This window comes from Manis pentadactyla, chromosome 3 (genome assembly GCF_030020395.1).
Source record: "Manis pentadactyla isolate mManPen7 chromosome 3, mManPen7.hap1, whole genome shotgun sequence".
Taxonomy (NCBI): Eukaryota; Metazoa; Chordata; class Mammalia; order Pholidota; family Manidae; genus Manis; species Manis pentadactyla.
In genome coordinates, this window is record NC_080021.1 from 138,367,890 (window position 1) to 138,395,728 (window position 27,839).

The window sequence follows — 27,839 nt, forward strand, 5'->3', positions numbered from 1 at the left end:
GAGAGCGCACACCGGGCGGCCGCGGCCAGGAGGGAGACTGTGGCCCCTGGGCGGGTCTCCTCTTGTCCGCCCCTGCGCCCCGAGGGCTGACGGCCGGCGCGGGCGGAGACGGGCGGGTCGGGGGACGGTCGGGGAGGAGAACGAGGGGAGGGATGAGGAGACGGTCGGGGAGGGAGAAGAACGGCGCCCGAAGCGGAGCGAGGGGAAGGCGAGGCCGTGGGCGCGGGACCGCCCCGCTCGGTACCTGGCGTTGGTGCAGTCGTTGCAGACGGTCTCGAAGTCCCGCCGGGAGATGATCTCGCAGCGATTCACCCCGGGCTGGATGGCGCCCAGCCCCGCAGGATGCGGACCTGCTCCACGTTGCACACCACCGGAGTGATCTCCAGCCGCTGCAGCCTGGTGTAGACCGTGTGCAAGTCCCCCACCAAGTGCTTGAGGAACAGGTGGAAGGCCTGGGGCCGGCAGATGAGCTCGCAGCCCCCCACCGTGAAGGAGGCCACCTTGGCGCCCCTCAGGTCCACTATCGTGCACTCGTTGTTCTGGGGCGTGTTTTCCACGGGGGACGGCGTCGAGTACACGGGCTTCTCGGGGAGGGGGCCGCCGCCACCGCTGCTGCGGTGCTGCCGTCCTGCTGCCCGAGCTGCTTGCTGCCGCCGCCGAGGGTGTCGCTCGCGGCCGCCAGGCTGGTATTGCCTCCGCCACCACCGTTGCCCGAGCCGCTGCCGCCGGAGGGGAATGAGGCCGCCGGAGGGATCAGAGCCGCCGGCACCACCACGGCCACGTATAAGGGGGAGCGAGGAGAGGCGACGGGAAGTGGCCGCACGCCCCGGGAGGGAAGGGGAAAAGCGGGAGAGCCGGGGGCGACCCCGCTCCGGTGGGAGCCGTGGCGCGAGCGGGCGCGGGGCGGAACGCACAGTGTCCCGCGGGCGGGCGCGAGTCCTCCAGGGCCGGGCGGGGCGGCTGCCGGCGGGCGGCCCCCCTCGAGCGCGGCGGGGAGCGGGGCGGGCGGCCGCGGGCTCTCCCCGGCAAGCGCATGGATCAGACTGAGGGGAATGGCAGGGAGAAAACGAGCTGAAAAGCGCAGGCTGCCGGCTGGACGAGTTGTCACACGGTGCGGAAGGGAGGAGCTCCGGGAACTTGAAATACCCTTTGAAGCCGCAAAAACCTCACTCAACTAGTATTAACCCAAATTATCCAACCCGGAACTGGGAGCAGAGACGTGGAGCGCGCAGGACGCAGGGGTCAGCGAGTGCGCGGAGAGGGGCGGCAGGGGGCGCTGGGAGGGATTGGAGGGATGGGGAGAAGAGCCGGGGGCGCAGAAGCGCCGATCGGAGAGGGAGAGGGCGGGCATCGTTGCTCCACCACCGTTACGTTGCATGTGTAATATTCCGTTTCGTCCGCGACCACCCGTAATTTTTCCCAAAACCTTCTAAGCAACTGTCCGCCAATTTAGAGAGCAGCCAAGGCCTCTCAGCTCTCCTTCAAGGATTTAGAATGTATCTCCGCTTGGTTTTGCCCTGAGAAGTAAATGAAACTCATCCCCTCACTTAATGATTATTCAATTGTTTTGAGGGAAATTCACATGTAAGCAAACCTTATGTTTCATGCACCTGATTGTTTTTTATTCACCTATTAAGTTATTTGTGTAAAGATAGTGAAAATTCCAGGACAGTTTTCAAATTATGGGGTGGGGGGAGTCAGCCTGAAGTCACCTAAGAATAACGGAATGCTTTGTATTCAGTTCCTTATTTTCAAAAAGGTTATGAAAAGAAATGTTTGCCGTGTTGTGGATCTTTCGGAATAACTTCACTTTCTCCCCAAAGGCATGTCAGAAATGCCTATTATACCTAGAGACTTTGAAGAGATCAGGCATCCTTGAAGATTTAGAAAGAGGAAAACGAGAAAATACTGATTTTTCTTACCTTAAACTCTATTATTAATTCACCTGCCTTGCACAAAAACCAACTATCCTCATGCCCTTTAGACTCAAGACTAGTTGCTCACGTGTTATATAAATAACACGATTTTTTTTTCCTATTTGAAAACTATCAGTGTATTTGGGCATAGCCTTTTGCAGTTTATCAGTGAAAATGTGTTTTGTAAATAATGAAAAAAACAGAACAAAGCTCACTGGTTGACTTGTAAAGGCAGAAAAAGTAGTTTTGCTTAAAACACATTAGGCTGATTTTAGACTGCTTGCTTTCCTCTCTCCTTTTCTTCCCTTTTTGAACTTGTTGCATGGGGGTATTTATTCAAGGATTTTTGTCCAACATATGATTTGAGCTTATGTCAGGCCTGTTCTCTGTTTATATCTCTAGGAACCTTAAATAATTAGACTTTAAACCTGTCTACGCATGTTCATTACTTCACAAGATAGAAACAATGCTTGAGCACTTGACAGATTTTAAAAATAAACTTAGTATCAGGTTCACAGTGTTGGGAAATATAATGAAATTCCTGTCTTTTTTGGTATTGAAATTATTATCACATTTCTGTATCATTTTAATTCTTTAAACTTTTTGAAGTTTTTTGTGTCAAGAGTTGCAGGAAATACCTACAAAGAAATATGACACTACTGACTAATTTGGCTAAATTTATGCTAAACTTTTTGGGGCACAGCAATTATACCGGAGTTCTAAGGATTCAGAAAAGTGATTATTACCAAAAAGGACATAAATGTCTACAAAGATAGCTAGTTTACCCAGTTGTTTGGCCTTATTAGCCAATTTAACATATTCAGAAATAATATATATTAACTTTTCACTCCATATCTCTCCTCAGTTAAAAATATGGATTCAATTTTATATCACATACATCAAAACACTTCAAGTGTTTACTCATGTTTTGGAAAATACTAACTTTTTGAAAACGCCAAATTACTATGTTAATGAGTGGAGACAAGGAAGAAGATAGATACTAAGACCTGAAATGCTAATTTTATTTTGGAATTGCAAGCACCAGTTTAATAAACACTGTTATAGTTTAAAATGCAAAACTAGATTTTCTTCAGTTTAAAGTCTAGACCTATAAGTGGAAAAAATTGGAATTATGTGCCAAAAATCTGCCTGTACCATTCTCATTTCTCACATTTCCTTTAACTGTCACTCCCCCAATACCTGCCACATTCAGAAGCCACAGACAGGAAGTAATAATAGCTGATCAAGCCATAATCCCACCCAGCTTCGAAACAAACTTCAAATTTTCTGCAGAGAAACCTGCACCTCCCAGCACGTGCTCCATTCAGTAGCAGAGCTGGGGACGTTCGCCCCCACCTAAATGCCCAACTCGGGTATCTAAACCCTTTCTAGGAACTACCACTAACCCTTTTGAGCAAACAATAGGACTAGATAAATCGTACACTGTAAATTAAAATACGTAGGGGAAAAAAGCGTCCAAAATTTTAGGATTTCTTTCTTTTTTGAGAAATGTTACTAATGATTAAGGCAAATAGTATTTAACTGCAGTAAATAAATCAACTCCGCTGAGATTTCAGATTCTCACTCTTTACACCGCATCTTTAGCTTTAAAAGCATTTGTCTTGTTCGTTTATTGTTTTACATCTGGTTGTTTCAGGTCCTCTCCCTCCATCACATCTTCAACCTGCGCTAAATATGCATAAGCAAAACTCAAAGTACTGTAACTGATATTAGGAAATTCACCCTGTGTTTTGTGAAGATGTATTGTGCTGAAATCAATAAAACTGTTTAAAATTCAAAGACCGGCAAATCGTTCTGTTTGTCCTTTGATAGGGCCTGTGCTGATTAAAATGCTACCAAGGAAGCTTAATTGCTGCACTAATTAAGAAGTCTTTAATTTCTATCCTAGAATATCGTTTGAAGCTGAGCTTGTACAGTTCAGGGAAGGTATTTTCTTCCCCCCTCCTGGCTCCTCCCCTCCCCTCCCCCCTCCTCCCGTGCCCACGACGATATCCCTGTGAATGGGAACTAATGGAGAGAATGGTCTCAGGTCTCACCGTCTATTACTTAACAAACAACGGTGCAGGATACAGAGTTCGGTGCAGTATGAAATGCAGTTTTGAGAAGAGCTGTAAGGTTGCAGGAGACAGTAAGAATTATAGGGTAGCTGTAGCAGCTAAAGTTGCGGTGAATACCTGGATGACAAGAGGCACTTTAGCTCGATGATGAGGGCATCCTATTTGTTTAAAAGGGGCAGTGACAAGGAAATGTTTCTATCGAAACAGGGAAACATAAAAAATGTACTTGCAAAACCTGTGGTTTAAAAAAGAAGAATAGATCTATAGAAAGGAGGTCTTATAGTTGGAATTGGGTAAGTATCATTTATTTTATGAGTATAAAATCATGAACTCTACGGGGATTTGGTTTTGACCCTTTTTATAACCCAGAGTGGCATAAGCACTGTATTACATCCATTCCATCCTTATCCATTGACCTATTTTATTCACTGATTTCTCAAGTGGGGAAACTCACTAAATGATTTCACAAAGCTTTCTCTGTAATCAATAGTCATTTGTTAGGTTTATTCATGCTGTATTATAATTCTGGTAAATGACTGCAAAGCAGAAGATTGTAAGAAAGATATAAATATTGACAAAGCCAGGATAAGTCATGTCTTTAAATCTTCAGAGTTTTAATGTAACAACTGATACAGTTATTTGAAAGAAAAAGAATGAAAATGAATATTTCATAGAATAAAAAACTAAAATGATTGGGTAATGTATAGACAATAGATATCTTAACGTTTTTCTTGAATTTCTCAAAATTTCCTGAAAGCTTTGAGTATCCTCTTTTCATAGCATCACCAAGTGAAACAGAAACAACGTGGGCATAGGCAGAAAGGCAACAAGAAAAGGTTCATTACAATTTTATTCTTTTAATTTTTTCCCAAGTTTTATTAGAAACGTGCACAGAAAAATACAGATGTGTAGCTATATGCTGAATTCCTTTCAGTGACAGGATAAGGAGATAACATGCTTAATAGATTCAAAGGGAGATTTACCATTCCAAGCACACTCTAATTGAAAGCAAGATTTTTTGGAATCTAAAATTACTTTCAGAATTTTTTTTAAAATAATGCAAGTGGATCAAATGTTGATCACAAGCAGTTCAATCTTTCAAAATGTATTGGAAAATTAAATGGAAAGTAGAGCTTGGTACAAACAATGCCCCAGGGCAAAAAACAACTAACACTAGATTTTCTAGTCCAGCAATAACACAAACCAATTTGAGCACACTACTGTGGCCAGACTGCCAGATTGTTATGACTGCTAATTCACTCAATCAAAGAGTGCATTAGCACACCTGGCACAAATAGCTTTAACAATAGAGTGCACTTCTGAACAATTCTAAGATATATATATATATATATATATATATATATCACAACGGAGAAGTAAGAGGAAGATCATTTTTACATCTGCATATTTACTAATGAACCTGTTTCCTAATAAGAGAAAAAAAAAAAGACGGAGATAAACTTCAGGCAGACGCTTACTAAAGAGCTATCTCAAGATTGGCAAATCTAGAAAAATATCAGGATACCAGTGGTTCAGTGACTTTGTTAAACATTCCTCAGGAGACAGTCCAAGGTTGATGTTTGCACTTCAGTAGGAAATCATTGAAGATGGAGAAATTATGCCAAGTAACTCTCTCAAGCCTTTTTAACTCAGACACAGGGCCTCACCAATCAGCTCAGCAGATATTCCTTCGCTGCCTTAAGTAGAGACTTCTCTGCTTGTACACTTCCTGTCTCTGCCCTTCCCACTTAGGATTCCAACTTCTGACTTTTAGTGACTCTCTCATCCACAGTCTCCCTTTCTTTCCCAATCCCTTGCCTTTCCTCAAGAACAAGGAATAAGACTCATATCTCACTGATACATTCTCTAATCAGACACAGAGAGCATGCCGATAAACTACCCACAGGTCAGAAGGTGGGGAGCTGAAGGTTGAACACACTATAACTTGCAGCACTCAAACTTTATGTTGCAAACTTCCATTCTTAACAAAGAAGTGGTTAAAATGGTTATAAATAACTGACTTGTTTTACAGCATGAAAATGCATGGACTGTGTATATGCTCACTGAATACGTATAGTAAGTATATACTCACATTCATGTTTACTTAAATCTCAGAGCCAAATGGCAGAATTTTGTCACCACTGTTCCTCCCTCCCTAACCTTCTATCCTTTACCCCCTTTTCTCTTGATTCAGAATGGATGGAATATGTGGCTGAAAGTAATTTGCTGGCTATGGATCATATTTTAAGAAATCTTTAAACCCATGTCAGGGGAGAGAGGGTAGTGGCAAAGAGAAGAATAGTTACAAAGAAAAAGTCATCATAGAATTGTTTTTCCGACTCCAAACTATATCATGTCTATGATAAGCTGTCAGCTCTCCTTGATAATTGAGTTCTACTTACCCATGTCTACTTACTTCCAATAAGTGCCCTAATGCCATCTATGGATTGGTGTTATACCCAAATATTTGATGAAAAAAACAAACATTTTTGTTTTTGATTCTGAGATCATTTCAGAGTTGGACTGTAAAATGAGTAGCAACAAGAATAATATAAATGGCGATTATTTCCCTTCATCTCTTAAATCAGGACATTGTGAGAGGAATAACAGGCTGGTTTGAAGTAAGGTAAAAAAGTCAGGCAGATATTTAAATCCCTAGTCTTCTAATAAATATTCTACTTTACTTTAATTGCACCTTTTCATATACGGCATTTTCTAATTGTCATACTTCTTTCTCTTGAAATAACCCAAACTCAGTTTTCTCTTAACAGATCGTTAAGACTTAAGAATTGCTTAAAGGGTACATAGTTGGGAATTGGGGGTTGGAAGAAGTCTTATGTAGTATAAACGCATGTTTAATATTACAACTAATTATTGTATAATATTTTGTAATGTTAGTAGAAATGTATTAAACTTGATTATGAAGGTTTCTGTTGCTTGACTGCTTTTTTGTCTTCTTTTAACTTACACTCTTTTTCTTTCTCTTGGCTTTATTAAATAAAAGAAACCACACTCAAATAGCCTATAAACATTTTTCTATTTGAAGTCATAAATTTCTAGGATTGTTAGAAAAGAATAAACTGTTTATTTATTTATTGCCCTTCAGAACAAAGTTATAAACCCCCTGTAACAGAGGGTTTATTATAATGGAAGTGCTGACACAACCTTAACTATAGTGTTGTAAACAGCTATGCTATAGTATTCGTTAAGCAGAAAGAAAAATAAGCTGGCTGATCAATAGTTTATACAAAGAGTACCAACTGCAGACATAATAACTGTAATGTTTGCAAAGCAATCTCGGCTCTCCAGGCTTAATAGTAAATGCAAACTAGCAACGCTGTTTATTTCCAACTCCTACAGATAAGAATACAAACAAATTACTTAAAATGATATTTTGCTCAACATTTAGCATGCGTCGATGGGATAAAATAAAATTTAATTATGATGCAACTTGTGCCGGATGCAAGGTTGTTTTGTTTTCCAGCACATTTTATTATGAAAGGGCATTCATTTGGAACATCAATTATGGGGAAATAGTGTGTTTCAATGAGTTGACTTGGGTCAGGCAGGCTCTTCTAAGAGTTATTCAGACATGGAAACAGATCGACACTGTTTAACTTCAAAAAAGTTACAGGATTTTACAGAGCCATAACCTGAAATACAATACTGCAAGTTCTGATCTGAGTCAACTGTCAGTAAAAACACACCTTGTTCAGAGTTCATGGGAAAAAAGACTGGTTTGGAAAATGTGGCCATCATTAGCATCCAGTGAATCTTGAAGTGCTCAATTAATGATGGTAAGCCTCATTGCATGGCATGGGAGCAAGTTGTGTCATTTCTGTGTAATAAATGTGGATCTTAAAATGTGGAGCTGATTATAAGCTTGTTGATGAGGATGTGAAGAAGGAAAAGATACCCTTTCTGATAGCTAGTATAATGCTTAGCACTAGTATAATGTAAGCATTCCTTTCCTTTCTGTAAAATTTTGAAAAATATATATTTTACTACATTTATTACTGCTTTGCTTTTTGTAGTGTTCCACATATATAGAGGATGTTGTTTTGATATTTGTGTTTTTGTGGATGGCTTTTAGTAGTAAGAAAAGTAGGCTTGAAATAAGTAAAAAAAAGAAATAGACTTGAAGGATCCCTAAGCACCTGCTATGTATATACTTGAGTTTGAAGCAGATTGTACATTTCTGAGATTCACATCTCCATTCTTCTTTTTGTCTGCTCATTTCCTGGGGGTGTGTGGAGCCCAGGACATTGCTATCAGAGTTGTAAAATGGTGTATTACCCTGTGAGCAATTGCCTGGAAAGGAACCAGTAATTTATATGAGAAGTGTTTAAGATTGCCTGCTCACCCAGTGATCCATGCCAGGTCAGTTCCAGTAATGCTAGAAAACAAAAGCAGGTGCACATCACTGGGAAGAAGACCCTTTATATGCCTTAACAGCTTGTGAAGGGAAGCACTAAAATGCGATTTTCTCAAATGAACTGGTCATTACCATTTAAAATCCTGAGGGGCTGTGGGACTGGGGAGGAGAGAAAGGATTTTTCTTTGAATTTAGCAGGGCTCTGAAGTACTAGTTTTGAGGGGGAGGTGTTTTGCTGTGATTGTCTCAGCCCTACACTTTAGCAAAGGTTAAATCCTGAAACATAGGTGCATTTTTTAACAAAGCAATGGAAAAAGGATGAACAGAACAGCTCTGAGAATGTACTTGGCTCATTTTAAACTTCAAAATGAACTGTTTTAGAAAGTACCAGTACAGATAGTAATGTAACCCTCTACTAATATCTATGCCAGTTGTTAATTTTTTATTTAGATTTTCCCAGATCAAACCCTCACTTCTCCAGCTTTCAGGAGAGGACTGTGGGATACTGGCAGGGTGGTATACAAGAAGCCACTTCCTAAGAATTCTTCACATTCTTGTTTAACATAATCGAGGAACAGGCTTTGAGTATACCAGCATTGGGGGAGAAATTGCACCACTGCCATCCTCAGGCACATGCTTTCTCCATATATTGCAAAGTCATTTTAATTTCTGAATCAGAGTTCAATTCATTCTCATCCCCAATATTTCTTCACTTGTGTATTTAGAGAAGAAACTAAAGCAAATGAGTATTTCCTATAAAAGTCAGAATTTATAATTTGCTGACTGACTTGAGATTCAGCATATCTAGGAATCTTTGTAGTTTTATCCATGTGTTTTATAACTTTCACCAGGATTTCTGATGGGTAAGGCAATTAGTTTATGCTTTTATACTTGTTGATACGTTTCTCTTCAAGTGGTCTCAAGACATTTCTATTCCTTTCTGATAGCTAGTATAATGCTTAGCACTAGTATAATGTCAGCTGGATAATTAAAACTGCCCATTTTCCTGTCCCCAAATTCTGTTACCTGATCGTTTCTCAAATAGTGTATTATTTGATTCAGACCAGGATATTGGAGACTAACACAATTTTAGACATGTCCACTTCTGTTCTAATACACAGCCAACTTAGGGAAGTTCTTGAGGCAAAAATCCAGAGACATTAATTTGGTTTCCAAAAGCTCGGAAAAGAGAATCTTAGGCCTATAACAAAGGCCTGTATCTGAGACCCATACGGATGACCTCTTAGTCATGCAAGGAACCACTGGCGAGTCTTCACCAAGACTAAACATGTGAGAGTGTGCTCTGTCGTGCTGCTGTAGACGATAGGAAAGCTGGTTTGTGTGCGCATTTGCCTCCTAAACGTGAGTAAGCCAAGAGTGTATGCAACAATTTGTAAGGTTTTTACTTTACCACTACCTTCACTTTAATGTACATAAAATTCTGTTACACAAAACACACTTATTTTTGTGAGCTGATTATATGCTTTTTGATGAGGATGTAAAGAAGGAAAAGATATTTGTCCCAATCAGACTTTCAGATACCTATTTCAGTTGAGTCCTATTACCCTAACATCATTGAACTTTGTCTCAGACAAGCCTGGAAAATCATCTAATCCTAGGATTACAGATCTCATCCTGCTGTTTCCATACCCAGTGACAAATGGTTGTGAGAGCCTTCCTTCGGAGCTCAGAGGCAATCTCAGAGACACCCCCAGCCTGGAACTGCTGGCAACCTCTCACTCCCAGTCCATTATTTCATCCCTATATAGTATCCTGGAGCTTGTAAAAGAGGAAACTGACAATTAACAAAATATGAGAACTTCCCTTTATACTCACAGGTAGTTGAGACTTAAGCCAAGTATTAGACTCAAGTCCTCCTTGATTTCACCCCCTCACAACTATTCTGAGGGAAACCTTTTTGCGGTAAGCAGAGGAGAATTTGTTTTTTCATTTTATTTCACATAAAAGGCAACTGAAAAAATAATAGACTGGCAGAGTTAGATCTAGACTCATGGTTCTCTGTGTTTTTACCAGTGTATAGACCATTTCTATATGCTTTAGTACAGCTACCCAAGGGTTCTCACTGTCTGTGCAGATGTACCAGCTCAGGTGCTGCAATGTAGCATGATGAGGTGAGAGAATCCAGGCAAAGATTTGGAGAAATACTCATTTTAGGGACAAGAAAACTTAACGAATATGTGATGTTAGAAGGTTGGTCAAATTGCAAAACCCCATGGGTTTCCTTGACTTTGTGATTATCCTGATTTTCTTTAGTAAGGAAAGGGCAGCACCTACTAGCAAAAGTCACCTATTGACGCGCTTTGCAAAATCAGGAGTTAAACCAGCAGTTGATTGTCTAAATGCATTGCTTTCCTGTGGTCTTCTATGAGCCTTAGTTTGCTTTTCCAGAGGGGACTATCCAGCCTCTTTCTGTTACCCTTTTTCATCCTGATTTCAAGAAAGGTCATTCTCTACTTCTTTTCCAAGAGATGACTTGGGGATCGTTCACAGCTATTTCCAACAGAGTAACAGCATGCCCTCCTGCTGCCCCGTTTAAGTTGTCTGAACTTTTCATTTACTGGCTTTTTCATTTACTCTCCCTTTAGAGCAAAGCTGCAAAGTAGGGAAGGCTTGAATGGCTTTGTATCTTCAAAGAAGCACCTTGAGCTGTGGAATGCAACAAAGTGGGAGAAACCACTGAACACCGAGAAATATCAACAATGAGAGGAGAATGCCTGGGCAGGTGGATGGGGACCTTACTCTAGGCATTTTTTAGGACAACGCATCCAACTCAGCTGAACAAGAAAATGGGTCTTTTTCCCCAGAAACTAATTTGGCTGATTTTAAAACACAGTTAACAGCAAGTCCATAAATTTAAGTATATGTTTCCAGGTGGTTCTTTGTCATATTTTTATGTTAAGTAATTTTAATAACAAATTAATGATGGTTATTACAAAAGAAGAATTATAATTTCCAATAGCCTGACACATTGGTCCTAATAGGAAACTTTAGACCTTGACTGAATAAAGCATTAAAAAAGACTTAAGATCAAAATAATTTTAATAGCTAAAATGCATTTACACTTATTTGTAGTCTATTTCAAGTTGAACTTAAAAGAAAGAAAAATGCTCCCCAGTGCTATGTGCCAATAGTAGCAATTGGAAGTTTAATTACTTGTAAGCACAGAATATGAAAATACAGAATTAATAATCTATAACTGAAAAGCTTCATTGAAAAGATAATAAATTTTAGATGGCATACTCATCAATTAAAATAAACAGCATTTTACATGAAGATAAACCCATGTCTCCAGTGTGGCTTTGAACCTTAATATTCAGGAATAATCAACATCAGTTTCTTGGTTTCTTAACCAAAATATTCTAATAAATCTGACTGCTACCTGTTGAATATACAAAAGAAGCTTTCCAATAGGAATTGGCAAAGAAATATGCGAAGTGATACTTATACAAATTGGGTTTATGTACGTTAATATTAGTACCTATCATGAAACATAAGATAGTCAAAATCAGTGTTAAAGTAATGCTGCATTACACTGTATTTGAAATATTGTAAATGTGTACCGCATTTAGGCTGCACATTTTTTAAAAGATTATTTTCTATGAAAGTATATTTTTGCAGGTTCATAGCCTGTTTTAATTATATGATCACTAATATATCTATCTATAATTTATATAATTTTTCGGTATCCAAAAAATATTTTCTTTTTGTTTCCATTCAAGAAATTTTAGTTTAAAACTACTTACTAATCACAACAACACAGCAAAGGTTTGTTTTGTAAACATTTTACTTTATTACCAGCCATTGTTTCCTGATACAATGCTTTAAAAATATCCTGGCTTCTATAAAGGACATTGTTGCAAAAAGGCAGCTCAAAACTTGTCCTTCCTTCCTTTCTTTTGATCTGTTACCTCTTGGGTAATATGAACAGCTGTCTCCAGATCACCCACAAGCAAGCTGAACATAATAATAAGGTAGTGTTACTGGCCTGTATCTGTGAATGATTATACAGAGGATGCCGCTTCCTTTCCCCTAAAGATCAGGTGACAAAGATACCATAGAGAAGAGAACTGGTTAGCAAAAGCAAGCGAGTGCTTCTGATTGTCAAATTGGGTTATTTCTCTGGTAACCACTGAGTTCTCCTTCAGCTGGGTTTCCAATAAGGTGAAGGCGCTCCCTGTAGGAGACTCCCAGCAAATGCTGCTTCTTCGTATTTGTGTGACAACATAAAAAAACCAAACAAGGTTTTTTCCCCTTTCCAATATGTAAACAAACAGATAAACAAGCACTGTCCTCTGTGTTAGCACAAGTTTGAACTCTTTATGAATCCTAGAGGGAAATTAGTATAAAGCCCAGAATTGGCTATGTAAATCTAGTGTCTTTTCCAATGAGGGAAATTGAACATTGAGAAAGCTGTTCAGCATGCTGGTTTGATATTTACTGACACTGTAGTATGTAATAGCATGGGTATTATAAATTCAGAGGAGTTGCTAAAAGCAGAAAGACAGAAGGTCTGGCATAGTTGAGCGAAAAACAGATCTAAACCGAAGGATCCACATGCAGAGAGACACATTCACCACCTAATAAACAGAACTCCCCAAAAGGTCTTCTTATCTTCCTTTGCTATCAACGTTACCATAATGCAGATTCATTATCAGTCCCACTGGGTAGCATATAGCTCAGTAAGAAATTGCTTTTGTTAGCTTGCTCAGAGAAAGAGATTAGCTGTTTCATCAGATCTCTCGGGGTTATTTGAAATTTTGGGAATTCTGTCTGTAATTTAAAATGGAAGTTAAAGTCAGTGTGAATAGAGTAGGGAAAATCTCACAAATTACACCTCTCCACCTGGAAGTTTCTTCATCATTCATTGCAAAAGTACAAGCTGAAATCACATTTGTTAAGAAGGGAGAGATGTCATCAGTGATGATGCAATTATATGTATATTAATGTTTTAATAATAGAAGCATTTGGTTACAAAGAAAAACCTGAAATTTAAATGCTTAACTGTTTTGGATTACATTTTTGGTCTTTACAGACTTTGCATATTACTTAGAATTTATCGCTGAAACCATCTATTTACATTTTTTGGACTATGACTTTAACTTTTATGGATGTGTGTAGGAGTCCAGTATCGCCTGTATTGCAAGTTAGGGGATGAACACGTGGGCCTGGGCGCATTAGAGAAGGGTGTATCTGCCTCCTTGCAGCTGTCTGACTGCATTTATCCTCCAATATCAGCTCAAACTTCCCTTCTCTGTGAGTCTATGTTCTTATAGCACCAACTACAGGAACATTTGTAGAGCAATTACTATATGCAGGCACTAGGTTAAATACTTTATATAGATTATCTCATTTAATCCTCAAAACATGTGGGAATGACAGGCAATTACTATCCTAAAACAAAAATAAGGAAACTGAGGCTTGAGTGGGTTAAATTACTTGCCCACTCCACCCAAGGACTTGCTTTCTTTTATATACTTTTATATACTCTTCCGCTTTCACTGGTTTTCCCACCTGACTGACTCACATGCTCAACTTATTTGTGTCCCTGTCTTTCTGACACAGCTGCCTGGTAAATCCCCAGCCAGGACTAGCACAGCCATCTGCCATCCCTCTGGATGACTGAGCATTGCTAAAGACTCTCCCATTGCTATGCAGATTGGTATCCTTATTTACTCATGACTCTTAGTTATAAGCTTTAAATTTAAGCTAGTTTATCTAGAAAGGGTGCTGTGAGAGCTCATATCATCACATTAATTGGACGTCAGGGCTCCAGTTAGTCTCAGAGATGACTGCAACCAGAGATCCAAACATCCCATAACATCTCTGTCTCTGAAGACACATTTTCAGAAGGTCTTCCTCAGTTTCTCAGTCAGACTTCTTCCATACAGCTGGATTCAAGATGCCTCGCAGTAGCCAGGCCTGATGCTTCTAATTCTATCATCAGAGATAAAATGAGATTAGATTTCTTCTTTGTTTGTAATCATTTTTTATTGAAATGTAGTTTATATACAATATCATATTGGTTTCAGATGAACAATTAGTGAGTCATCAATCATATGCATTATTAATTGCTCACCATGATAAATGTAGTTACTGTCACCATACAAAGACATCGCAATAGTATGAACTATATTCCCTATATTATACTTCCATCCCTGAGACTAAATTATTTCATAATTTGAAGTTGGTACCTCTTTGTACCCTTAATCTATTTCACCCCCTCTATGGTAACCAACTGTACATTCTCTGTGTTTATGAATTTATTTTTGTTTTGTTCATTTGTTCATTTTTTTGTTTCTCAGGTTCCACATATAAGTGAAACCATATGATACTCATCTTTCTCTGCCTGGCTTATTTCACTTAGCATAATACACTCTAGGTCCAGCTATGTTTCACAGATGAAAAGACTTCCTTTTTATGGCTGAATAACATTTTATTGTACATACACCACATCTTCTTTATCCATTCATCTATTGATGGACACTTTGGTTGCTCCCACATATTGACTGTTGTAAGTAATGTTGCAGGGAATATTGGGGTGCCTATCAAACTTAAAGTCTTCTATACAGCAAAGTAAACTGTCAACAAAATGAAAAGGCAACCTCCTTTATGGGAGAAAATATTCACAAACAATATATCTGATAAGGGGCTAATATCCAAAATATGTAACAAACTCATACAACTCAACACCAAAAAAAACAAATAACCTGATTAAAAAATGGGCAGAGGATCTGAATAGACATTTTCCCAAAGAAGACCTTCAGATGGCCAACAGACACAGGAAAAGATGTGCAACATCTCTAATTTGATAAATGCAAATCAAAACTATAGTGAGATACTACCTCACACCAATCAGAGTGTGATTTGTCAGTATCAACTAATTTGTTAGTATCAACAAAACAAGAAATAACAAGTGTTAGTGAGGATGTGGAGAAAAAGACACCCTTATACATTGCTGGTGGGATTGCAAATTGAAGCAGCCACAATGGAAATCAGTATGAAATTTTCCCAAAAAATGAAAAATAGTAGTACTGCATGAGCCAGTAATTCCACTTTGGGGAATTTACATGAAGAAAACAAATAATTAATTCAAAGAGATTAGTTTCCTTGATACCTCAGGTCAGAAATCCAAGAAAAATCTCTGATTGTTCACCTTGGAACAGACACACATTTCTGGGTGAAGAAACTCGTCCAGGGCAGTATTAGGTACTGGCTAAGAAAATGTGGGTTGTAAAGCAAGTCACCTGGGATTCAAAACCTGGTCTGTGTGCAGCCTGGCACAAGTTGGCATCCCTGTGCCTCAATTTCCTTATCTGAAAAAACAGAGATAATAATTTACTTCATTGCATTGTGATGGTGATTAAATACGTTAATATGGAAGTCTTTGAATAGTGCCTGGTTCTGAATATGTTAGTTATCACTGATCACTGAGACTTCAGGACTGGATCAGGTTGAGACAGATACCCACTCACAGATCACTGTAGCCAATGAGGCAAAGTAATTTAAGGTCGCTGTAGCCCACACTTGAGGGATATTTTAACATTGGGGCATTTTTTCAAAGGGGGAGACTTGCAGATGCAAGGTTGGGTAGTGCTAGACAGACAAATCATAGATGCCTGTTGCAAACCATGAAAAATACATGATCTCCTGTACCATTCCTCAGTGGCGGGCCATTCAACAATTTTTTCCATGTCCTTGATCAATTCCATCTCTCCTTCCCCTCAGTGATAATTCTAAAACTTCCTCAAATGCTTCCTCAAATTCCCCAATTCATTTCCTAGATTCATATTCTTTAAGGACAATCGTTCTGCTCTATTTCAATAGGAAATTTAAGATCGTCAAGCCTCCACCATTTCTTGTTTGGACTATTGAGAGAGCCTCCTCGCTGACTCCCTTTCTCAGCCTTACCCGTTGCCCTTCATCCATTCACATCATTTCCAGATCCGCAGTGGGACTTGAATGTACTGTCTTCAGTATAAATCTAGTCATGTAGTCCACATTCTCCACACTCCTCAAGGGCATCTCCTCACCTTCAGAACGAAGCCTAAGGGTGGTACTGAGTATGACTTAGAAGGCCCCTATCTCTCCTGTTTCGTACCCCTCCCAGGGATAATTTTTATTTCAGAAAGTCTAATGTGCCAAATTTGTAAATTAAATCATGTTACTCCTGTGGTGAAAACACTTCCATTGCTCTTCATTAGACATTGAACAGCATTCTGTTCTTTTTCTTTATAGTATAATTCATAACTTGCAATTTTACATTGGGTTGTTCACTTTTTTTTATATGCTTTCTTCCCCTTTTTCTTCATTTTCTCTTATAATTCATATATTGATCAACTTGATGATTTCCCATAAGTCCCTTAAGCTATCTCCCTTTTTTTTAATATCATTAATATACAATTACATGAGCAACATTGTGGTTACTAAATTCCCCCCATTATCAAGTCCCCACCACATACTGTTTACTTTTTTATTACATAACTACCTTTACTGACATTAAGTTCCTTTATATCATTCCTATTTTATTCCTTATTGTATTCTCTGTCTAGTATAGTGAATGGAATATAGAAGGTATGCAATAGCCATTGGGTGATAAATTACCTACTAGTAGTAATATGAATATGCCATGTTATGTTATATGCCTGGGTTTTTGCTTATGATCACCTCTTCCAACATTTACTTGCTTAGTTAAGGACATTTGTCCAAGAAAGTTTCACCATTCAGGACATGTGTCCAAGAAAGATTCACCAAACCTACAAGAGAACAAATTATCTCATGCCTATGCTCTCACGCTATCCTGTGCTTATCTCTATGTTATTATTGGCTGTGTTTTATTGATAGCATATGTCTTCATTAATGACAGGGAACAGATCCCAATCTTCTTTTAATTATCACTTAGCATGATGCTTAAAATATAACGATCTTCAAGTTGAACTTTGCTTTCTTTAGGACTCAGATTAAACTCCATCTGAATGACCAAATTTTGAATCAATGACATTTTAAAGAGTAAATTATCTAAATAATTATATTCTACCTCTTCTTAAATAACCTTCCTGATAATCTAAGCCTAAATGCTTTTCCTCTTATCATTTATTTTATCTACTATTTAGCTACTCATCTGTTATCAAATGAAATCTATTAAAATTATTGCCTTGAACTGCAATTTTCACTTTGAGCACATCACATTTTGAAGGGATTATGTTTCATTTTTTCATCTCACCAGCTGGAGAATGGAGGATTCTGTCCTATGTAATCCTAGAAAAAAGACACAGCTGCATATAATAAGCCCTTGTTCATTGCATCTAATTTGGATACTTTGAAGTATGTATAAATTCATAGACATTTGGAATATCTTGTCTACTATGTCAGTTAGCTTTTTCTGTATAACAATATACCATAACTTTTTGGTTCAAAAAAAAATCACTAATTTACTCTGTGCTTTTGTGGGGGGGCTGGGAAGGTGCTGCTGGTCTGGGTCAGCTCAGCTGGGTTGTATGGTTTACAATGACTTCATACTGTGTCCGGTGATTAGCAGATTGCCTTCATAGTCAGGTTGGGTTCCACCAGACAGTTGTGTTGGCTGTTAATATTCTGGTACATGCTAACTGGTAGACATAGGCAAAATGTTCTCTCAGGGCTATGGATTGAATTGTGTCCCTCCCAGATTTATATATTGAAGTCTTAACCCCTGATGTGACTTGGAGATAGAGTCAAAGGTAATTAGGCTATAGTAAACATAATGTTCTTCATGTAATTGTAGATTAATGATACCAAAATTTTTTTAAAAAAGGTAATTAGGCTAAAAGAAGTCATAATGGTGGGGTCCTATGTGATAGGACTGGGGGTGTTATAAGAAGAAGAAAAGAGAGAGATCTCACTCTCCTCCACTAGCATGCCCTGAGAAAAGGCCACGTGAGGACACAGTGAGAAAGTGGCCGTCTGTAAGCCAGGAAGAGGACTCTCACCACAAGCTCGATCAGCTGGCACCTTGATCTTGGACCTCCCAACTTACAGAAATGTGAGAAAAAATTTCTGTTGTTTAAGCCAGATATTTTGTTATGGCAGCCTGGGCAGACTAAGATACCGAACTATATATACCTAGGAGTGGACTTTCATGATAATAGGATGTACACATCTTCAAATTTATTAGATAAGGTCAAATTGTTTTCCAAACTATCATATCAATTCATATTTCAAAAGCTGTTCTACAGCCTTCCTAACACCTGATATTCTAACACTTGAAATTTTGCCAGTCAGGTGGGTATGAAAATGGGAACCAACTGAAGTTTTAATTTACATTTCCCTAATACAAGATTGAAAAGATTTCATATGCTTTCTGGCTATTTGGATTTTCTTCTTCTGCCAAGTGTCTGTTCTTTTGCCTATTAAAAATTGTACTTTTTGGTGTATAGAATTTATTTACATATTCTGAATTCTAATCCTTTGGCAGTTTTATGTGTTGGAAACATATTCTCCCAGTCTATAGTTTATATTTTCTCTTTCTTTGTGATACTTTTGGTGAATAGACATTGTTAGTTTTAATGTAGTCAAATTCCTATTTTTTCTTTATAAATTTCTCTTTTTTTGTCTTGCATAAGAAATGTTCCCTACCCTAAGAACACAAAATTATTCAGCTTTTTTCTAAAATTTTGTTTTTCTCCTCTTATACATATAAGTCTTTAATATAGTGGAAATTGAGGAATTTAGCAGCAGAGATGGAGGGTGGGGAGAAGTGAGCAAAGGGTGTGCTACTGGCATCTAGTTGGTGGAGGCCAGGAATGCTGCTAAATACCCTAAATGCATGGGACACTCCCTCCCAACAAAGAAATATCTGCACCAAACTGTCAATAGTGCCAAGGCTGAGGAATCCTTGGAGAAGTGGTTTGTGTAGCCCAACTTTACCAGTATTCCTAAATACTTTCTTTGTACTTAAAAAGAACGTATACTCTATAATTATGGTGTCATTAGTTTCCATATTCTATGTGCTTCTTTAAGGTAACCTTGTTAATTTTGTGGCTCAAACTTTCATAATCTTACTGATTTTTTGGCTACATGACTTACAGTCATTGAGAGAACTGTACTAAAGTCTCCCAGTACATGGATTCGTTTAGTTCTTAGAGTTCTTACAATTCTGTCAACTCTTGCTTTCGATAATTTGAGGCATATCAAAATGACAGGAGTCAGCTGGAACAGGCCCAGCTGACCACATCTGGGCCAATTTTAACATAAAGAATAGTAAATGGATGGCAATGATTTAAACAGATTAATAATAAATAATTTGGGAAGAAGAAAAAGCTCCTTCTTGCAGTGAAACAGAACCTTGCAAATGTGGAAGGAATAATGGAAATAGGTGAGCATTATTTGGCAGCCATCAAAGTGCTGGTTGATTCAGGTAAGTCAGGAATGGATATTAAATGTCAAGGGAAGAAAATACAAAATTCAAGAGGCAGTTAAATAAGGGAACAGAAGAAGATGACAAACGTAAATACAAAAATGTGTGCAATGCAAGTAAATGGACTGTGGTCTGGCCACTGCTGCTCAGAGCACCACCTTCCGGGTCGCACTGCATCCTGGGCCCTCAGCCTCACCAGCCTCTGACCCTTCTCTGAGTTCCAAACACACCACCACTTCCTCGGCTTCCCCACTGTTCTCATAGCCTTGGCCATGTTCCTCTAGAAAGGGAAGGGAAGGGAAAGAGGAAGGGGGCAGCAGAGTCCCCAGATTTGAAGCCAAATATTTCATTTGGGTATTTAAATGCCCTCAGATGAAAGCAGATTTCAGGGCTCTGCGGCTGTCCCAAACCTCCCCTTGTCCTTGAATTATTGGTCTCAGCACATCTTACTTTCTCACCAGCTACTGGGCATGTTTAAGAAGACTTAAAAATCATTTTGTCCAGAATTTTTTGTTTTTTTCAAAGTGTTGGCCTGGATACTTGGTCCTCTATAATGCCTGAGACAGAAGCTGGAGATAGACATTCATATGTAACACCTGAGGTTTAGCATTTTAACAAAACAGATGAATTTTTAAATCAGTGTTAAGGACTTGGTTCTTTGAAATTGGGAAAGGAAGGTTTAGCTTACACGACTTTTCCAGGGTCACATACTGATAAATCCAAAATGGGAATCCAGGTGTTTAAATGTGTCCTGACTTCTATCTAGTGTTCTTCCTATCTAAATTGCAAAAATGAGCAGAGTGATATAATTTATAGGAAATTATTCAGGATTTCTACCTTAACTGAACCAGAGTAAATTTATTTGATTTGCGTGTTATTTTTCCTTATTCTACTTTATTAGAAGAAAGTGTTCCTATGCTAGAACTAAAGATTGAAAACACTGATTGAATAGATGGGATATGTCTGCATAGATACAAACTCTGTTTTCTCAGGCATCTTATTTGCTTATCCTATGACAAGAAAATAGATGTGAGTCATTTTGTATGTTCTGTATGCCATCCTTTTTCCAAATATTATCACTATTTTCCAAGACTTCTAAATTAGGCAGCTAAAAAGTTGTGTGGTCAGATTTTCTACGTAGTAAAATAATAGATATCTAATTGAAATATTCCACCAGAGACCATAATTATCTCATGCTTTCCAATGTGATTTTTTTATAATTTAAAAATATTTCTGCATGTTATTCACAGGATGTGAGAATGAGTCACCCCACCATGCAGACTGGGGGATCTGCATGCTTTCTCCCTGCCCCCTTTTCATTTTCCCGAATTACCTATAGTTGCCCAAGTACTTTGGGGGAAGCTGACTGCTCCCCACAACAAGTGTTCAGTTGCCTTAAGCCCGTAGCCCATTCTTTTGGTTCCCTGGTCACTGTCGTTTCCAGGGATGGTATCATGGACTTGCCCGGTACAAAGAATCTTGGCATTCTCATCTGCAATACTGAGACAGCACAGACTCCCACATTCCCTGGAAGTGATGGTGGGGCACGTGGTCCTAATGGCTCCTGGCAGACATTTTGCCATCCTGTTGGAAGGGAAACTTAAGATGAAGCAGATATCCCAGAAAGCAGAGCAGAAAGAAAGAGTCACACTTAAATTTGGCATACATGGAGCTTACCGACCACCAGACTTCCAATTAATGAGGCTCCCAAACCCACTCTGTTGTCTGTGCTTTCTTGGTCTGCAACACAAAGTCCCAACTCACAGCAACATTCAAAAAAGAGCTGAATGGAGTGAAATCAAACACCAGAGGGTATATACACATCATGAGAAAAATTTGCATCCTCTTCAAAAGCTGATCAAATGATAGGGAATTTATTTGTAAATAGGCTCTATGATTTTTTTGGTCAAATGTGGATAATGATTAAAATAGCTTATTAACTTTTCAAAAATATACATTAAAGGAGCAACATAACAGCATGTTGAAAACTGTCTAGGCAAATTTACCTGTATAGGATTCATCATTTGAAGCCTAGTATCAGTTCATTAACATACTCTGATCACATCACTAATACTGCATTTAGAAGTCCAAGCTTTCCTTGTTTATTTTAAGGTGTATTCAGTTAGGACACAATTCTGTTTTGATTCCACACTGAAGGTGTCTGTTAGCAATTTTATGGAAGATAAGGAACAGAAGAGAGGGTAAAGCTAAGCTGTGCTCAGACTTTATCCACATGGCCAGAAATATTTGAGCAGTCCTTTTATTTAAACAAAAATCTTGTTATGAAAAAGCAGCAGAGAAGACAAGTATTGCATTGATTCCACCTGTATGAGGAACCAGAATTGGTAAATTCATAGGGACAGAAAGGAGGATAGAAGTTACCAGGGACTGGTACAGGGAAGCTACAGGGAAGGGAGATCGGGGCTTACTGTGTAATGGGTACAGTGTTTCTGTTTAGGATGATGAAAAGTTCTCTATATGGATAGTGGAAATTGTTGCACAATATTGTGAATGAATTAAATGCCACTGAAGTATAGGCTGAAAAACAGTTAAATGGTAAATTTTATGGTATGTACATTTTACCACAATAACCATTAACAGCACAAAGCTTGATGCATATATTCTATTGTAAATGCTTCCATTTTTCCCCCCAATAGTGAGAGTCTATGTTGGGTGGCTAGCAGGATGAATAAAAGCTAGGCAGGGGATTCAGGAGAGGCCAGGAGAAGCCACATGTACATGGGTCAGGACATGATTCTCTCTTGCTCTCTTTTTTAAAATGTGCTTTTAAAAAATTTTTTTATTAAGGTATCATTGATATACAATCTTATGAAGGTTTCACATGAGCAACATTGTGGCTATTACATTCAACCATATTATCAAGTCCCCCCCACACACATACACACCATTGCAGTCACGGTCCATCAGCATAGTAAGATGCTACCGAGTCATTACTTGTCTTCTCTGTGCTGTACTGCCTTCCCTGTCACACCCCTACCTTATGTGTGCTAATCATAATGCCCCTTAATCCTCTTCTCCCTCCCTCCCCACCCACCTTTCCCAACTCCTTCCCTTTGGTAACCGCTAGTCCATTCATGGGTTCTGTGAGTCTGCTGCTGTCTTTTTCTTTCAGTTTTTGCTTTGTTGTTATACTCCATAAATGAGTGGAATTGTTTGGTACTTGTCTTTCTCCTCCTGGCTTATTTCACTGAGCATAATACCCTCTGGCTCCATCCGTGTTGTTGCAAATGGTAGGATTTGTTTTCTTCTTATGGCTGAATAATATTCTAGAATGTGCTTTTTAAAAATGTATACAAATAATGTCACTGTTCAATTGACTTGACTTTGAAACCACTTAATTTTTAAAATGCTAGAATATCAATGTATAGATTTTAAAATATAATGCAATTCTTTGGCATCAATAAATCACCAGATAGAGGAAAATATTAACATCAGTCTGGGTACATACAACCATCTGTTTACCCATTTAAAGTGAATTCTAGGTTAAAACACTGCCAGGTAACTCTCCATCCTAGCTTGGGAATTCTGGGATGGAGATTTTACTGCATCCGAAGCAGCACATTCTAACTTTATACAGCGTGGACCACTGGAATGTGCCCCTTAAATTGAGCAGAAGCCCTCGATCCTCATACCCCTTGTACATCACATCCAATTTTCATATGATAATGATACTTTACATTTATTTTATTCTTATTATTATACATAGACACCATGCTAAATGTTTTAAGTATACCATGTCATTTCACCCTCTTAACAACTGTAGGAAGGAAGTTGTATTTTTATTCTTGTTTCCATTTTTTAAAGAAAATTGTTAGCATTTATGTAAAAAAAAGAGCAGCTGGGTATATATCTTTAAAGAAGTTCCATGACCTAGCCATCTGCTTTCATTAAAGCAAACTAGAGCTCCATTTTCTGCTTCAACTTCTTCAAAATATTTTGTAAACTGGCCATGTTTAAGAGCATAAATATGAAGAAAATTCATGATCTTGATCACTTTCCCAAAAAATAATGTAATGAACTTCACTGGCAAAGTTCACACTGCGAACTGTCCTGTTGCAATGGAAATTGAGCTCATTTTCTTTTTTGATTTACACAAACTATTGAGATGTTCTTTTGTATTTCTTTTATTATAGGCACCTTATCTGTGACAAATGATCTCAGTTTTCCACAATTAGACTAAACTTACCTGCTGGCAATGATTATTTTCCACTAGTTCAAATAAGTTAATTACTTGAGACTTAATATTATTATCCTTGTCCTTTCTAAAAATGCCTATTTTTAAACATTTGGTTTACAGCACACAAATGAGACATGATTAAACAGCTATTTCCAATCAGATTCAGATTTGCAAAACCCAAGGAAAAAATCAGATTCTGATTTATAAATATTTTTCATGCATATAGCCATTCTTCCTTCTGTATATAGGACTATGTAATATGAATTCATGAAAAAGGAATACTTATGATAAATGGACGGTTTGAGAAGCCTGAATGATTTAAAATTAGAATACTCATTTAGCCACTGAGAGTCTTCTTAATTTGAAATATTTTATGTTGACACCAGTTTCTTTGTATTTCTTTATGTTCCCTCCTCATTATGCGATTTTTAAAAAGTCTAAAAAAATACATAAGTTTTTAACTCATCTTGATTAGTCCGTGCCACTTTGTCTCTACCGTAGATAACGGCCTTTCAGCCTCGTCCCGCAACCTATGGCATCCCAGCATGCTGCTCCGTTGAATCTTAATTTCTCTCCATCAGGTCAAACAGAGTCTTGGTTAAAAGCTGGTTGCCATGGGGAAGACTTACTGAGAATACAGGTCACTAAGCCCTAAAACCCTTCTCCTTCCATGCTGTCCCTCAAGGTACCCACCTCAAGGTGTCCATGCTTACCCACAAGGTAAGTTTCTCCCGGGACAGTCGGCGCACTCACACTGCTCCAGCAGGACCGGGCCCGCAGCACTACATGTCTCCATGGCTCTTCAAGGTAAAAGGCACTAACCAGTACCTTTCATCTATTAAATGGGACTTAACCATTACAATTTAGAAACAAAAGCTTACTTGAAATCTGGAGGAATAGACATACAGACGATATCTGTTCTGCCCACCGCCATTTTACTGAAAACCAAATTAAAGCAATCACTAAGGTTATTTATTTTAATCCATTTGATTTATCATCCATAGTGCCCACCCAGACTAGAACTTGCAGGGCAGTAATTATACATTTAATAACTCAGTGATCATAACTATTAAAACAATCATAATAATACTTTGCACTTACTGAGTACCTTTCATCCAAGAATCTCAAAGCCCTTTCTAAACATTAATTCGTTTTCCTAACATTTTTACCAGGTAGATAAATATCATTATCCGCATTCACCTGGTGAAGAAACTGACTCGGCGGGTGTGACCAGCCAGGGGTTTTCTGTACGGCTTGCGGCTGTTCTGAAGGCGAGATCTCAGGGAATAAAATTCCCATCCTGTGTGCTCCTCTTTTGTTGCTTTACATTCATTCTAAGCAGGCTGAGTTCCCAGAAGGTTGTTTCAAAATTGTCAATGAGCTGTAAAATAATTTTAAGAATATACTCAAATCTTCCATGAAACTAACAAAAACAGGACTACTGGAGTAGAGCAGCATGTGAGCATTCACTTAACATGTATTTCTAAATCTTTGTTCCCTAAATGCCACAATAAAGACTAAAGTCTATAATCAATTTGTACTTGCCATGACACACCTCTAAGTTTTTATAGTTGTGCATATCACTGTTTCTACTTTCTATACTTGTTCAGTGTCTTTGTAGTGTTTCACAGAGAAAAGTTTAGCTCTCCAGCTGATCCAGTTTCTTTTAAATTCTTTTAAATATTGTAGATAGATGTTTAAAAATATTACAGATAAAAATGGAAAACTATCTGCATTCATTCCTTTTCTACTTACAATTCTAAAAACTTTAAACACAGACAGATTTAAACAGAAGGAAAAAACAACCTTGGGCTTCTAAGGTGAAGTTTCTGCTTTGTTCTCTCTCTGTCTTTATATTCTAGTTGCCACTTAATTTTATGAGCTTTTTTCTATTTTGCACTTCTATAAAGCTAAGTAATTTTTCATTTTAGTTATAGATATTCACTGTGAATTAATGTCCACTGCAAATATGGCATTGCTTGTTGTATCCCATGACATAGTACAAAAATTATACATACATATATTTAAGTATGAGATAGAATTTTGGGGAATCAGGCAATTATGTCCCAGATAAAAATTTACAGCACCAGAAAGGTAGAGACAGTTTCATAGATATTCAAATCCTGTAAAACAATTCAGAACTAGTTATGCTAATGGTTTATGAATGTTAATTATAGGGTCTGGGTTCTACTAATGTTAAGTTACTCTTGTAAGTAGATAATACTAAGTTTGCTTGCAGAGCATCTGTTTATCCAAGTCTAGAAATGTAGCGGAGATGGAGGATAAAAGTGATTGATATTTGTTGTTCTTTTAATCATTTACTGATATCCTAAAGCTATTTATGTAAATTCCTTTTTATTTAAGACTGTGAACTTTGTTATAAAATCTCATCTTTTACTTTTCCCCACCATCTTAATATTTCAGCCCTATTGAAATATGTCTCTTTAATTCATTTTTCTGTAGTTTTCCTGTTTATCTTCTACCTGCTTTCTTGCTATTGCATTTCTTAAGGTCTTTCCACCAAACCATTGCTTAAGGATATCCCTCACCCAGTAATGTGGACCCAAAAGATTTCTATCCCTTTGTAATAAGATTTATGTTCATTTTCCTAAACTCCAGTGATGTTATCTAATTAGATTGCTTGTTATAATCATTAACATAGCTCTTGCATTTAAGAAGTAACCTAGTTTTAGGAGACAGAACTATCATTTTGTTCTAATTGAGAATTCTTTCAATTTAGGTATATGTAGTTGTGATGTTTCTACCACAATGCCTTCATTTTCTGGATTTCCTATTTTTTGAACACTACATCATTTCTCATGTCACTACATATGCATCACATTTTGTGTAACAGAAACTGAAAACTACATGGACTCCAAGTTTCTCATAAATGAAAATGTTGGAAAATAAGAAGAAAGCTGAAAGCAACTGTAGTAACTCCAGCCCATTCGAGGCACAAAGTGGTGCCTGGTTACGTGTTTGAGAATCATCCGTCTAAAAGTTAAATCATTCTTCAATAATGCTGGGACACTGTTCATCTTTTGTGTTTGCTGAAAAGGATGGGTTGAATTTCATATACTTCTAATCAGAAGTACCTTTTTTCCAACACTTACCTTTAAATCAGTTTCATGCACGTGACACCTGCAGCTAACTAAACTCCTGAGTCACCAAAAGCAGATCAGTTCACCACTTCCCTCACCTGCATGCCAGGTTAGCATCAGCGCCAGACTTGCAGGCGGAGGGACCCCGGGCAATCTTTTCAGCCTCCCACAAAATAATTATTGAGCAATAATTCAAGGTAAGGATTAAGGTGTTGTAGGTTGAAAGAACAAGAAGAGGTGGGTAGAGAATAATCAGGTTCTGTGGAAAGCTTACCAGGAAGAAACATTTCAAGAGCTAAAATATTCATATTTAAAATGAAAGTTATAGCATAGGTGACTGGATATCACATAATTTAGGTTCGTGGATATCCAGGAGCAAAAATCTTTTTTTTCCTGTCAAGAGCTACATAAATACATATTTAAGAAAAAGTATTTAAGAGCCACATCAAAGTAAAAACAAAATGAAAGTTTTTGATTGTAAAAGAAATATATGGTACATTTCACTCATTTAAATGACAGAAATGCCAGAGAAAAAAAGCTCTATATTTTTTCAAACCAAAGTAAGCATACTTAAGTTTGAATATTGTTGATATTTGAGAAGAGACTAAGAATTGCAGGAGGGAAAAACAGAGATTGATTTAGGTTCAAAAAAGGAGAGAACAGATATGTAGAATTAGAGACCAGAAGAAATTAGAACTATCCCAAGGAAAAATGGCCCTCTTCTTCCTTTCCTCTGGTCCTATTACCTGGTTCCGCAC

The 27,839-nt window shown here is 38.1% G+C and overlaps 1 protein-coding gene and 1 long non-coding RNA gene across 2 annotated transcripts in view; one reads left to right on the top strand and one right to left on the bottom strand.

Moving 5' to 3' along the window:
* GOLM1 (golgi membrane protein 1) overlaps nucleotides 1–27,839 on the top strand; it is a 439,304-nt gene that overhangs the window by 179,882 nt on the left and 231,583 nt on the right. The window lies entirely within an intron of this gene.
* On the bottom strand, nucleotides 14,019–16,395 carry LOC118931901 (uncharacterized). The gene is made up of 3 exons (XR_005032535.2): nucleotides 16,299–16,395; nucleotides 15,635–15,703; nucleotides 14,019–14,324 (listed from the first exon to the last, which is right to left on the bottom strand). It is a non-coding gene; the product is annotated as an uncharacterized LOC118931901 (long non-coding RNA).